This window comes from Centropristis striata, chromosome 12 (genome assembly GCF_030273125.1).
Source record: "Centropristis striata isolate RG_2023a ecotype Rhode Island chromosome 12, C.striata_1.0, whole genome shotgun sequence".
In the NCBI taxonomy this organism is placed as follows: domain Eukaryota; kingdom Metazoa; phylum Chordata; class Actinopteri; order Perciformes; family Serranidae; genus Centropristis; species Centropristis striata.
In genome coordinates, this window is record NC_081528.1 from 22,881,002 (window position 1) to 22,894,144 (window position 13,143).

The window sequence follows — 13,143 nt, forward strand, 5'->3', positions numbered from 1 at the left end:
TTTGGAGGTGGTCTGCCTGAGAGATACACTGCTGCGTTTAAGTTCTCCCAGTCTGGATTGATTGCATTGGAGTCTGCGTAACAATATGAATGTAAGCGGGTAGAAATTGGCTTACAAATCTTACATCCAAATGATTTAGTTTGTGTTTACTGAAATGCAAAAAAGCCATTATGCTGGTCCTTAAAAATTATACCGCGGACACTGATGGGGGTGATAACTTTTCTCATTTTGGAAGACAGGAGAAAACAGTTTGCTGTCATAGCAATTAAAACGCTCGGCCCAAAGTGCGTCAGCAAGTTAAATATAGCAGTTCGTATAGCATAAAGAAAGACAAATATCAAATAATTAAATTCAGCTTGACAGGGAGTTAAAAGTACACGTCAAGTTGAATGAAGTCAACTTGCTGCTCTTTTCCCATTGATCAAAAACAGGAGAGTTTGACATGACTCTCATGACCGTGCCAGAAACACTTGGCATCATCTAATTCTCTTTGCATAAATCTTACAATCATTTATCTCGACACAACACAACAAAATGCTAATGGTAACATTTTAGGGAGGGGAGCTGGAATAAAAAAATAAAAAAATAAAAGAATGTTCATCCTTCATGAGGGGTGATTTATTACCCTGTACAGCAGGGTCATACATTAATTTCGCTCTTTATATAAAAGGCTTGTTATTTCTGCATGCATAAATACATAAATAAAGCACGCATAAACACATGCGCGGGAACATGTGTGCGCGTTTGCAAGCCTCCACACTCAGCTCGTGTTGTGGGGAAAATGTCACAGTGTCGAGAGGATGTTTATCTGCCGGGGACAGATTTGATGGCTTGACGTCGGCCGCCGCGGCTCTGTTGCCTTTTCCATATTTTTTGATTGTGATGTGTGTTGTCTTTGACTGACGCAGGACTATGGGAGATGCCAGCGTACAGCGCGGCGCTCAACCAGACGCACATCGGATCTGACACTGCTGAGCCAGAGGTGTGACAGGCATGTGACAGGGCAGAGCTGGTCCTAAATGACTTCTTAGGCTCCATTACCCTGCCAAAACACTGGACACGCCATCTCCCATTTCCCATTTCCCCTTCATGGTCACAGAGCCCTTTTCTATTCACAAATGGAGCACTGATTGCCCCCTACCTTTCGCTCAGTATAGATTAATCACACATAGATGCAAGCTTGCACGCACACAGATAAGACAACCCCCCCCCCCCTCACACACACACACACACACACACACACACACACACACCACAGACAACCCCCTCACTGCTGCAAATCAAAGAGAGAAGCTGAGCGGGGCGCTGAGTGCCAGGAGCAGGCCAGCAGCAGTGGTGATTATCCTGAAGGAAGCATCAGTTGTTGGTATTTACACTGCCACTCTACCCTCTGATGTTTTGACACCGGCGGCCTCTAGAAAGCGAGAGCATTTGTCAAGAACTGCTTTGAGAGGCATCGTGTTGAAGGTGACCGAAGATGAATGTGTCATTAGCCGAGACACAAATTAGTATAGGGGGGAGTAAGACAGGGTAAAGGAGGGGGAAAACACAGCTGCAGCTCTGGGACGGGACGAGGAAAAACAATGTGGAAGTGACATAGGAGTACTGCTATTGTGCAGAAAATTAAAGCTCGAGGAACACTTTGCAGCAAGAGCTATTATTTGCAGCACAAAGGGCAGCAACCCATAACCTGAAAAGTAGCAGCGAGTGCAACTCTCTAGTGACTTTGTAGTGGGGATAAAAACCAAGAGAATGTTTCATCTCTAATCTTGTGTGATGATGGAGGAAAATCATGGACAGATTTATAAGTCAATGGGCCCCTGAGACAGACGTCCCCACCATCTTTCCGACAAAGAAGCAAGACAATGCTTTTGTCTCTTTTCTGCTGTTTTTCTTATCTGTTTAGTCATGCATCTTTTTATGGTTTTGTGTTTGTGGCAATTTTGTGAGTCATTGAGGTCATTTTGTGTCTCTGTGTGGTTGTTTTCATGTCTTTGTGGTTGTTTGATGTCTCTTAGTGGCCATTTTTTTGTCTCTTTGCAGTTGTTATGTATTTTTTGGATGTTTTTGTCTGTGGTCATTTTGTGCATAGTAATGCTGTGTCTCATCGTGGTAAGTAGTATGTCCCTTTATGGTCCTTGTGTGTCCCTTTGAGGTAATTTTGTGTTTTTTTGTGATTATTTTTGTCCTTTGGTGGTCAGTTAGTGTCACGTTCTAGTCTCTGTGGTTCATTTTTGTTCACTTTGTCCCTTTGTGGCAGTTTTGTATCCCCTTGTACTTGTTTTATGTCTCTTTGTGATCTTTTTGTATCTCTTTGTGATTTTTGTTTTTCGTTGTTAAGATTGTTTTCTATGTTGTGGTCACATTGCCTCTTTGTAGTAGTTTTCTGTCACTTTGTAATCTTTTTGTGCCTCTTTCGTTTTGTGTTCTTTGTGGTCATTTTGTGTCTCTTTGAGGATAATATGTGTCCATTTGCAGCTGTTTGTGTCTCACTTTATCCCTTTTGTGTCTTTGTGGTTTGTGTTTGTTCATTTTGTCTTTTTGTGGCAGTTTTGTGTCTCCTTGTAGTTTTTTTTTTGTCTTTTTTTAATCTCAGATTTTTTTTCGTTGTTAAGATTGTTTTCTGTGTAGTTGTAGTCAAATTGCCTCTTTATAGTCATGTTTTGTCACTTTGTAATCTTTTTGTGCCTCTTTTGTGTTTTGTGTTTCTTTGTTGTCATTTTAGTATCTTTGTAGTTGTTATGGATTCTTTGCATGTTTTTTGGTTGTGCATAGTAATGCTGTGTCTAATGGTGGTAGGTATGTCCCTTTATGGTCCTTGTGTGTCCCTTTGAGGTCATTTTGTGTCTCTCTGTGAATGTTTTTTGTCTGGTGGTCATTGTATGTCTCTTTGAAGCCACCTTGGGTCTGTTTGTGGTTATTTTGTGTCCCTTTGTAGTTTTTTTGTTTGTCTTTTTAGTCTTTATGCGTCTCTGTGGTTTGTTTTTGTTTACTTTGTCTCCTTGTAGCTGTTTTGTGCCTCTTTGTGGTCTTTTCATATCTCTTTGAGATTGTTTTTGTTGTTGTTATGTTCTTTGTAGTTGTGGTCACATTGCCTCTTTGTGGTCATTTGCTGTCACTTTGTAATCTTTTTATGCCTCTTTCTTTTTGTGTTGTTTCTGGTCATTTTTGTGTCTCTCTGTAGTAGTTTGCATGTTTTTTGGTCTATGGTTATTTTGTGCATAGTAATGCTGTGTCTAATGGTGGTAAGTATGTCCCTTTATGGTCCTCGTGTGTCCCTTTGAGGTCATTTTGTGTCTCTCTGTGAATGTTTTTTGTATCTTGGTGGTCATTTTGTGGTTCTTTGAAGCCACCTTGGGTCTGTTTGTGGTTATTTTGTGTCCCATTGTAGTTGTTTTGTTTGTCTTTTTAGTCTTTCTGCGTCTCTGTGGTTTGTTTTTGTTAACTTTGTCTCCTTGTAGCTGTTTTGTGTCCCTTTGTGGTCTTTTTGTATCACTTTGTGATTTTTTTTTTCGTTGTTAAGGTTGTTTTCTATGAAGTTGTGGTCAAATTGACTATTTGTAGTCATTTGCTGTCTCTCTGTAGTAGTTTGTATGTTTTTTGGTCTATGGTAATTTTGTGCATAGTAATGCTGTGTCTAATGGTGGTAAGTATGTCCCTTTATGGTCCACTTGTGTCCCTTCAAGGTCATTAAGTGTCTCTTTGTAGATGTTTGTTGTCTTTTGGTGATCCTTTTGTGTCACTTTGAAGTCACTTTGTGTCTCTTTGTCGATATTTTGTCTCCTTTTGTAGTTGTTTTGTGTCTCTTTTTAGTCTTTCTGTGTCTTTGTGGTTTGTTTTTGTTCACTGTGTCTCCTTGAAGTTGTTTTGAGTCTCTTTGTGGTCTTTTCATATGTCTTTGTGATTTTTTTTATTGTTGTTATGTTGCTGTTTTCTGTGTAGTTGTGGTCACATTGCCTATTGTGGTCATTTACCGTCACTTTGTAATCTATTTGTGCCTCTTTTAAGTTGTTTTGTGTTTCTTTGTCGTTATGTTGTGTCTCTTTGTTGTGGTTATGCATTCTTTGCATGTTTTTGGTCTATGGTAATTTTGTGCATAGTAATGCTGTGTCTAATGGTGGTAAGTATGTCCCTTTGTGGTCCTGGTCTCTTGTAGTTTTTGTCTCTATTTTTAGTCTGTGTCTTTGTCTGTTTTTTTTATTGTTCACTGTGTCTCCTTATAGTTGTTTAGTGGGTCTTTGTGGCCTTTTTGTATCTCTTTGTGATGCTTTTTGATGCTGTTATGTTGTTGTTTTCTGTGTAGTTGTGGCCACATTGCCTCTGTGTGATCATTGTCTCTTTGTAGTCATTTACTGTCCCTTTGTAATCATTTCAGGCATTTTTGTGTTTCTTTGTCTTCATATGGGGTCCTTTTGTATGTCTTGTGGTCATTACACATCCCTCTGTGGTCAGCATGTATCTCTTTGAGTCATATTTTGCAGATAAAGTACACAAGGACCCCTGGTCTGATGCTGTTAGGCCTGTTAAGTGATCCATCCATAGGAAAGATATATGACCCTCATGCATACGCCCCCTTTGATGTCAGGAAAAAATGCTACATTACAAGATCAGGGTTTATGATCTGATGCCACCTTTACCCGCTTCCTATATCACAAGGGGGTTTGATGTCTCCACAATTTGCCTTGCAGAGCGTCCGCATTAGCCTCTCCTAATGAGGATGGTGAAGTGTACGTTAAACCCTGATGCCTGTTAGCCGGTTTATCTGACAGGGAGAGTGCTTGTCATCGTTTAGCCAGTTTAGCTCAGTGGAGTGTGGTGACATTTCTGCTGTTTCCTCTCTGGCTATTCTGCACACTGGTAATTGCAGTCTTATATAAAGAGCCACATCACATTTAAAGTGGGAGAGAACAAGTAAACAAGGATATGAATTCCGCCATCAGATGCAAAGACGCATGAATCATTTATGGGACAAAATATTTGCAGACATGTGTTGAGGGCAGATAAGATCTTCTAGATTTGCGAGGTTGTTGACAGAACAGGCCCCTTTCTCTCGATTAGTGGAGGATGTGTGATAACTAGCGAGCACCGGCTATGAGAGAGGAATTGATAAGAGAGGTGAAGGCAGAGATGAAAAGGCAGGCAGATGGGCCAGAGAGGAAGAAAGTGGTGGCAGTAATGGCAGCGGTAATTCTCCGAACTGTTCTTTTGGGGCGATTCTCGGTTTGTTGTAGCAGAGCTCCTGGCACATTTGTTTTGAATGAACTCTGGCTGGTATGAATGGAAATGAGATTTCACTGTATCCTGTCCGCTTAACACCGCATGAGTCTCAATAAACACTAAAGCTCTTCTCATTTCATGCTTCCCAATGTGTAGCGGCAGACAGCAACACCACAGCAAGCAATCACAAATTCAAATGAAAAGGGAGAGGGAGGAATTTCTCCTTCACAGCCTTGTTTAATTTGCCGCCTCCTGGGCAATTGAAACGTGCCTCTGCTGTGCTGTTGTCTGAAGGTGTGTGAGGTTCAGAGAAGATGCCTTACATGTATTCAGGGCTGGGGGAGAAGAGGGGCCAGGAGACTGAGAGAGAGATAAAAAAAAATAGCGAGAAGCAGAGCCAAATAAAAAAAGACAAATTGAATAAACTTGATATGTTCGTTTATACCTGGAGCGTCGCGCTGAAGTTGAAACACACGCCCACACGCGCACGCCCACACACCCCAAGACGGTACCGTGTGTGTGCTAATGCCTGGAGCTCTCCAGCCGTGCAGCCGCCTCCAGGGAGACATCCTGATAACACAAACTAACTCCTAGCTCGTGGTCCCAACGGACAGACAAACAAAAGACAAGGTTTTATCTGCTTTTATCTCATTAAACACTCTATAACTTGCTTAATTGTTTATGGTGGGATTTAGAAGAATATCCCACCCAAGGTTTACAGCTTTGGTGTGTGTGTGTGTGTGTGTGTGTGTGTGTGTGTGTGTGTGTGTGTGTGTGTGTGTGTGTGTGTGTGTGTGTGTTCACTCCAATGCACACATGTTGGGGCACATTTGTGATTTGCTAAGACTTAAGATGGGTTTTAATTAGGATGTGTATGAGGGTGCAGCCCATTAAGATATGGAAAGAGATTAAGAGACAAAAGGTTGCATTTTAAGTCTTCTTCACTGCATCCATTGCTCCGTCGTTAGTTCCAGTACTCAGTGTTTGTAAAGGTTGGGCACACACATCTGGCTCCAAAACAGGGCCTCTAAAATGTTTCATAATTCAAAGATGATATTTTCCCTTTTTGCAGCCAATTCATGTCAACCTCCTCCCTGGCCTGCTCTCCTTTCCTCTTTTTTTCTGCTTGTTAGATATTCAGCCAACAGCACCCTCCTCTGCCTTCACCCGACCTCGTGCTTTCCAATCCGTCCATCGTAACACTTGAGCTTTGATCTTCTCACCCAGGCCTACTCATTCCAGCCCTCCAGCATCTCTTACTCCCTCCCTCTTACTCTACTCATCTTTAATACCTCCCATATCCATCTCCATCCCTCTTATCCCTCACTCTATCCCCTCCACTCCTCCTCCATCATCTCTCCATCTTCCCTTTTTTACTCCAGCACACGCTTGCGCGCTTTTGACCACGCATGCGGAATGGCTATTGCTCCCAAGGTACTTATTAGTGCAGTGCTTTTTAATTACAGTTTGCACATCGATCAATTGTTGCATTACTAGTTGGTCCCTGTCGTCCGGTTACCATGGTGATGGATCACCTGCGGGGATCCGCCGTGGTCATCTGTGACACTCGGATGCAGATTGCTCGAGCCCGAGGCGAGCCGGGGCCAATCCATGATGTTGACATTGTCGCTATTAGAGCATAATGAAGAGCAGAAAAGGTGCATTAGAAAGTTCCAACAGAGTGAAGGGTGAGAGAGAAAGGAGAGAAAAGAGAGAGGGAGCAGAAACAGAGAACCCTATTTGCCAAAAGAGCATGCTATCCACTCCACAACAATCTCTGTCACTGCGTTCATATATTTCACTCCATTTCAAACGCACTGATTTGCATTAATGAAAGATAATCTGGATGCCTTTGAAGTTCTATTCTGTCCTCTGGGAACAGAGGAGAACCTACACACACACACACACACACACACACACACACACACACACACTATAGCCACATCAGCATGCAGAATAGGTGCTCTGGCACCTGTATCTCCCTGCCCCCTTCTAATCCTGCTATAGTCTGACCCCCCACGAGATTAGGATCCCCTGCTAGGTGCAATACATTCAAACACATCAACACCAGCCAACACACACACACACACACACACACGCAAATGCATACACACACACACACACTCCCGATATTCATAACATGTTTAACATACTTGTGATACATGTGAAACATCTTTTAAGTCTCCCTGAATGCTTTCCTGAAAACATGTTCGCAGATATATACGCCGCCAATCAAAAGTAAGTAAACCCTTTGGATTTTGCTGCATTTTTGCATATTATAGTCAGAAAATGTGGTCTGATATTCTATAAATTCACCACAATGGACAGGCTACATCTGTCTGAAATAGTAACATAAAAACAATGGCTTGTTTTAATGTAGTGACTGAATAATTTGTTTAAGCCACAGACAGTATAATTTAGAAAATGAACATTAGGCTGCATTGAAGAAACTATTGATCATAAACTCATTAAAAAAATGTTTACTGAGGTAATAAATCAAGTGAGAAGAAGGATCATTTTCTCATAGATTTCCATACAATTGGTCTTCTTTTTGCAAGCAGAACAGTCGCCACCTGCTGGCCAATAGAAATAATGCAGATTTAATGCACAAGACAAAATCAGGTGGTAAAAATAAAGTGAATTCTTGGTTTAAGTAGTTAAAACTTTACACTACTTTACATCAGTGAGCTCAACCAAATGTTCCTACATGTGTTAATCATGCCTTCACATTGGCCAGAATTACCCAATAAAACTGTTGCTAACCATCCTTAAACATTACTTTTCTTACGTATGAGATATTTTTTAGTTCCTGTTTCACTTTATTCAGGAACATTTTCATTTTACACCATTTCATTTTCTAATAAGCATCAGATGACTGACCCTGCAACTTCAAAAGATATATTCTGTAAATGTTTGAGCATTGTTTTCTCAATGAGTAATGGGTGTTCAGGTTCAAGGGAAGCAAAACAGCTACAAATCATGTTGATCCATACTCCATGTTTACTTTCAGGGTGATTATAAGGCCATTAGTTTGTTTTGCTCTATTACACCAAACAAAGTGTAAGGTGTTTCTGCAGCTTAATATAATATTCTGTTTTACAAGTTTCCACAGAGGAATATAACAGAACATTCAGGTTGCCAGTTTGAGATGTAGAATGCAGTTTCCTCTCCATGGTGCCCTTCCATGAGCTCCAATATATTTTCCTTATTGCTGAGTCATGAATGGCGACCTCTGTGAATTTGAGATATTTAGACAGGTCCTTATGAAAGCATATAAGGGTTTTCTTCCAGTTTTGTAAGAATCATTCCTTTGCTATCTTGCCTTATCTGGAGTACTATGAATGCACATGTGCATCAGGGATCAGCTTGTGAAGTGTCAATAATCAATATTTTCCGCATGTTTTGTATGCAATAAGGTACACCTAACTGTAATTTCAACTCATTAGTAGGAAGATCTGCTTCGTAGTAGCCTTTTTCAAGACAGTCTGGCTGGAGGCCACCTCCACTGTCAGGTCTGGAATTGCATGCAAGAAATTACAAAATTAAATTGGGTTGACACTTCCGGTGTAAGCATTTTAAAGGTGGTAAAGTTTGCAGCATTTTTTGCAACATTTACTGCGGGCTTCAACCCAGAAAGTATTATCGAATGATGCATCTACAAAAGACAGAGGAACTGTTACAAATAATGTGGTCATTTTGCACAAACTTCAGATCAAACAAGATTCATTCATACAGTAAAGCTATGTCTTTGCATGTTGTTTAAGTGTGAAAACAGCTCATTCAGTTAAATTTTTTGCATACACGAAATTATAGAAAAACTTCAAACCTCTACTATTAACTTTTATCGCCTTTTTGACCACAAATGACTAACCCCACCGTCAAAGTCACACTATGGAACAAGAACATTCAGACCAATGTCCTTGCAAAAACTCTTTACAAAAAGCTTAATAAGACCGACGACATGGTACGCTTACAGAAAAAAGCTCATCCTACCATGAAACCAGTATCCAACGCTAACCACCATTGCAGCCAACTCTACCGTCAAAAACGTCAATATAGGTTGTGTGTACAGGCAGCAAAAAAACAAGTGATATTGACATATTTCACCGACCACTGCAATGCATCTGCCACCATCTTGCTGACGTAGAAGCGATTGATGGCAAAGCTGATTTAAAAGACCTTTGGTTGGAGGTTATGCTGGTGGATGGGTGGAACAAACAGCTGACTCTCACCCAGGAGAGCAGGGTTGGGGTTTTGTTGTGAAAACAAAATGTAACCATTTTTTACTTAAGTTACGTTGTTTACATAAGTTATGTGAATCACATTTTTAAATGTAACTTGCGGTAGTTAAGCGACCCTTGTAACTACTTCTCTTCCAGCATTTACATACATTTATTTACTGTTTAAACTGTCTTTTATAATGCCTTACCTGGAAGTTTTTTTGCCCTAAACCTAGGTCAGTGGTTTTACAACATAAATCCACAAAACGGCAGCCTATTTTACAACTTGGGACAGTACGTGTGTGTGTGTGCTATTTTTAGAACGCACCATTGTACCGCGAGCCGCGATATGTACCTACGTCCCGTAATTTGTGGTACTGATAAGATCTCTTCTGCTGTTAATGTTGGAGAACTTGTTGACCGTTGGTGTAATGTTAACTACATTTAGAACAAAAAACTTTTTCTGATGTTCTTGTTAATGAAAAATTTGCCACCTACTGTTCTCTCTCAGCATAATGGTGAAAGCAAGTTACGTTCCTTGTGAAGCGAAAAAAAAACCCGTCACGTCCGGTCCTGACGGTGGAGGTGGCCTGACCGTGGACAAGGCCTGACAGTGGAGGTCTGGAGCCTTTTTAGAGGTATTTAGTGTGGATTTTTATTATTGATATTAATGAATATGCCAATTGAGGAAATAATTATTTGAGTGTTGTAAGTTATGTATAGTTGTCCATTAGAGTGACTTTGATGAAAATCATACCATATTGTTGGGATAAATTGTGCATAAATAAAGGTTTTTCCACTGGCACTGTACTGTACATCCAGGCACATACACACACATTAACCAGAGGGGGTGCGCACAGCCAGATCAAACACAGTTCAAATGCTGATGAATGATGAAAAGGCCGATCCTGGTTAACAGCTGTGGTATGATAATTCTAGTGGTCTGATGGTAGCACCGTTCTCCTCCAATAAGACATGGAGACAGTGATCTTTGGCAGCAACCAGAGCGCTTTAATTAGTCCTGCTCAGGACTAAAACAAGGATGCCATGTTTTTCTCTTTGTTTTCCTCTCAACTCAATGGGTTATACTGACTCACCCTATTCTCCCCTCACTACACAGACACACACAAGTGCACTGACATAAAAAAAAACAGCACACATGCATGCCCATACTGAAAGACGCAGGGGAAAATAAGAGGAGCAGTGAGCTGTCTGTCCTGAGCCTACCCCTGCCAACAACAAAAAAACGAGAAAAAAAACCAACGGGGATTATTGCCGAGTTCATTAACATGCAGAAAAGAGCCAAAGAGTCTGATGCATAGAGAGACTGAGACAGTGCAACTTCAAGACTCACTCGAAGACAGGGCTCGGGGAAGTTATAACAACACATCAAAGTAACAGCCGGCCCGATCCTCTCTTCTATTGAGACGAGTCAAGAAAGTGCCACAGGTACGTAGCAGTCGCTTTCACAGAGAGACGCAATGTGACAGAGCTCGAGATACATTTTGTGCTCAGCCAACTCATTTGAATGCCCTTCCAAAAAGCTTACAAAGGCAGAGTAGGGGAGGCTGGCCCCGTCCACCCTCTGCTAACTTAACTGCATGCAGTGCTGTAGTCTGTGTGTAATCTCATTACTCGTCTTGTTGTCTTACCTAGCCCATAGTGCTGTGATGGGTTGGCATTACTCTGATTAAAGCAGGGGAGGGAGGGGGAGCTGAGCAAGGAGAGAAGAAGAGGAGAAGGTGTGTGGGCAGAGGTAACGTAAATGTGTATGTGTGTGTGTGTGTGTGTGTGTCGGAGGGGGCAGGAATGACATAAGCACTTATTGGTATTAAAGGGTAAACTTTCAAAGGCATCCATCTCAAGTGTAGAGCAAACTTTCCAGTCAAAGTTGTTCCAGTCCTTGACTTTGATGTGCCAGTGACAAATGATCAGCAGGAAAAATGATTGCGTTGTTGTTTCTTTTTTTTTCCCAGGAAGGAGAAAAAATGCCCCCTTGGCTTGAACCTGAGGTCATTAAGAAGCAAATAAATAAACACAGAAAGTTTGCATATTGGAAAGCTGTCAGCTTCAGGCCAGCGTCTGCTCACTTCCAGCTTGATGGAGAGCCTTCTTTCCTGGGCAAGCCCCCAGACTCAGGGTCGATGAATCAGCCCGAGCGGACACATTGGCAGTTGTCATGTAATGATATTGCCTGAGTGTCGCACAAACAGATGCTGACATACTGTAGAGGCACACAGGGTACACACTGGGGCTTTCTATGGGCTGAAAACTGGTGCTTTTCTCGTTTCATCAAATCTCCAATGGACATTAAATTAAATAATCTTGTAAATAACGGATATTTTCATTAACTAGATTTTGGTATTATTGCTGATCTGCATTTGTCTCAGCCATTATGCCAAATGGCAGAACTGTATGTATATAATGTGTATAGAAAGTATGTATATGTCTTATTTTTTATACTCTTTACAACTAAATTTCCCAGCTGTGGGATGAATAAAGTAATATCTTATCTTATCTTATCATTAAACATATTAACATTTAGTAATTACCCTTCTGTGTGGCATTTTTTATTGTTAGTGTTTTCATTGATGTGTTGACTGTCTTTACACTGTATCAGAGGGCTTAACAGCTTCGGTTCCCAGATTGCCTTTGGCAACCATTTTGAGAAATTGGATTTGGATTGGACAATTTTGAACCTTTGATTGCCATTCTTTATTCTTTTTAAAAAATATATATTTCTTAGGCATTTTATGCTTTATTGTGATAGAAACAGGTTGCAAAGGGGAGAGAGGGGATGATATGCACTGGGACGCCCCTGCCACCACTTATAAAAAGTAATGCAGAAAACAGAAAAACAAGCACCCTAAAATAACTGCCTATTCTTTTTTATATTTGTTGCATAAGTTATATTAAAGTACTTGTTGGGACAGTCAGAACAAGAGTCAGCAGGCACTGCATGTGTGTTGGTGCACAATGAATTCTCATGAAGGGTTTTGTAAGATTTGCAGTGATTTGTATGATATCAGCCAAAATGTGACATGAAAAACGCGGTTATCAACATAATGACAGACATGTGACAACCAGTGTTGGAAGAGGTATTCAGGTCCATTATTTCAGTAAAAGTATTAATATCACACTGCAGAGTTACTTCACTACAAGTAAAAGTCCTGTGTTAAAAAACTTAAGTAAATGTACATAAGTATCAGTATCAAAATGTACTTAATGTATCAAAAGTAAAAGTACTGCAGAAAGGAAACAATCAGATTGTTTTGTATATTCCATATATATTATTGTATTATTGTCATTGATGCATTGATGTAAGCAGGAATTTAATTTTCTCAAGATAGGGCTCATTTTAACTAATTAATATGCTGTTAAGAAGTTTCATTTATAAAAAAAAAAGCCAATCACTTAGAAATGTATCATGTTTTTTTTATGTCAAATCTTAAGGTGAGATGTAACTAAAGCTGTCAGCTAAATGTAGTGGAGTAAAAAGTACAATATTTCCCTCAAAATGTAGTGAAGTAGAAGTATTACTTAAAATGGAAATACTCAAGTAAAGTACAAGTACCTCAAAATTGTACTTAAGTACAGTACTAGAGTAAATATACTTAGTTACATTTCACCACTGGTGATCACAGATGTTGTATCCTGCGTCACGATCGCTGTTTTTAACATGTTGTTAATGCCATAAAATGCTTAG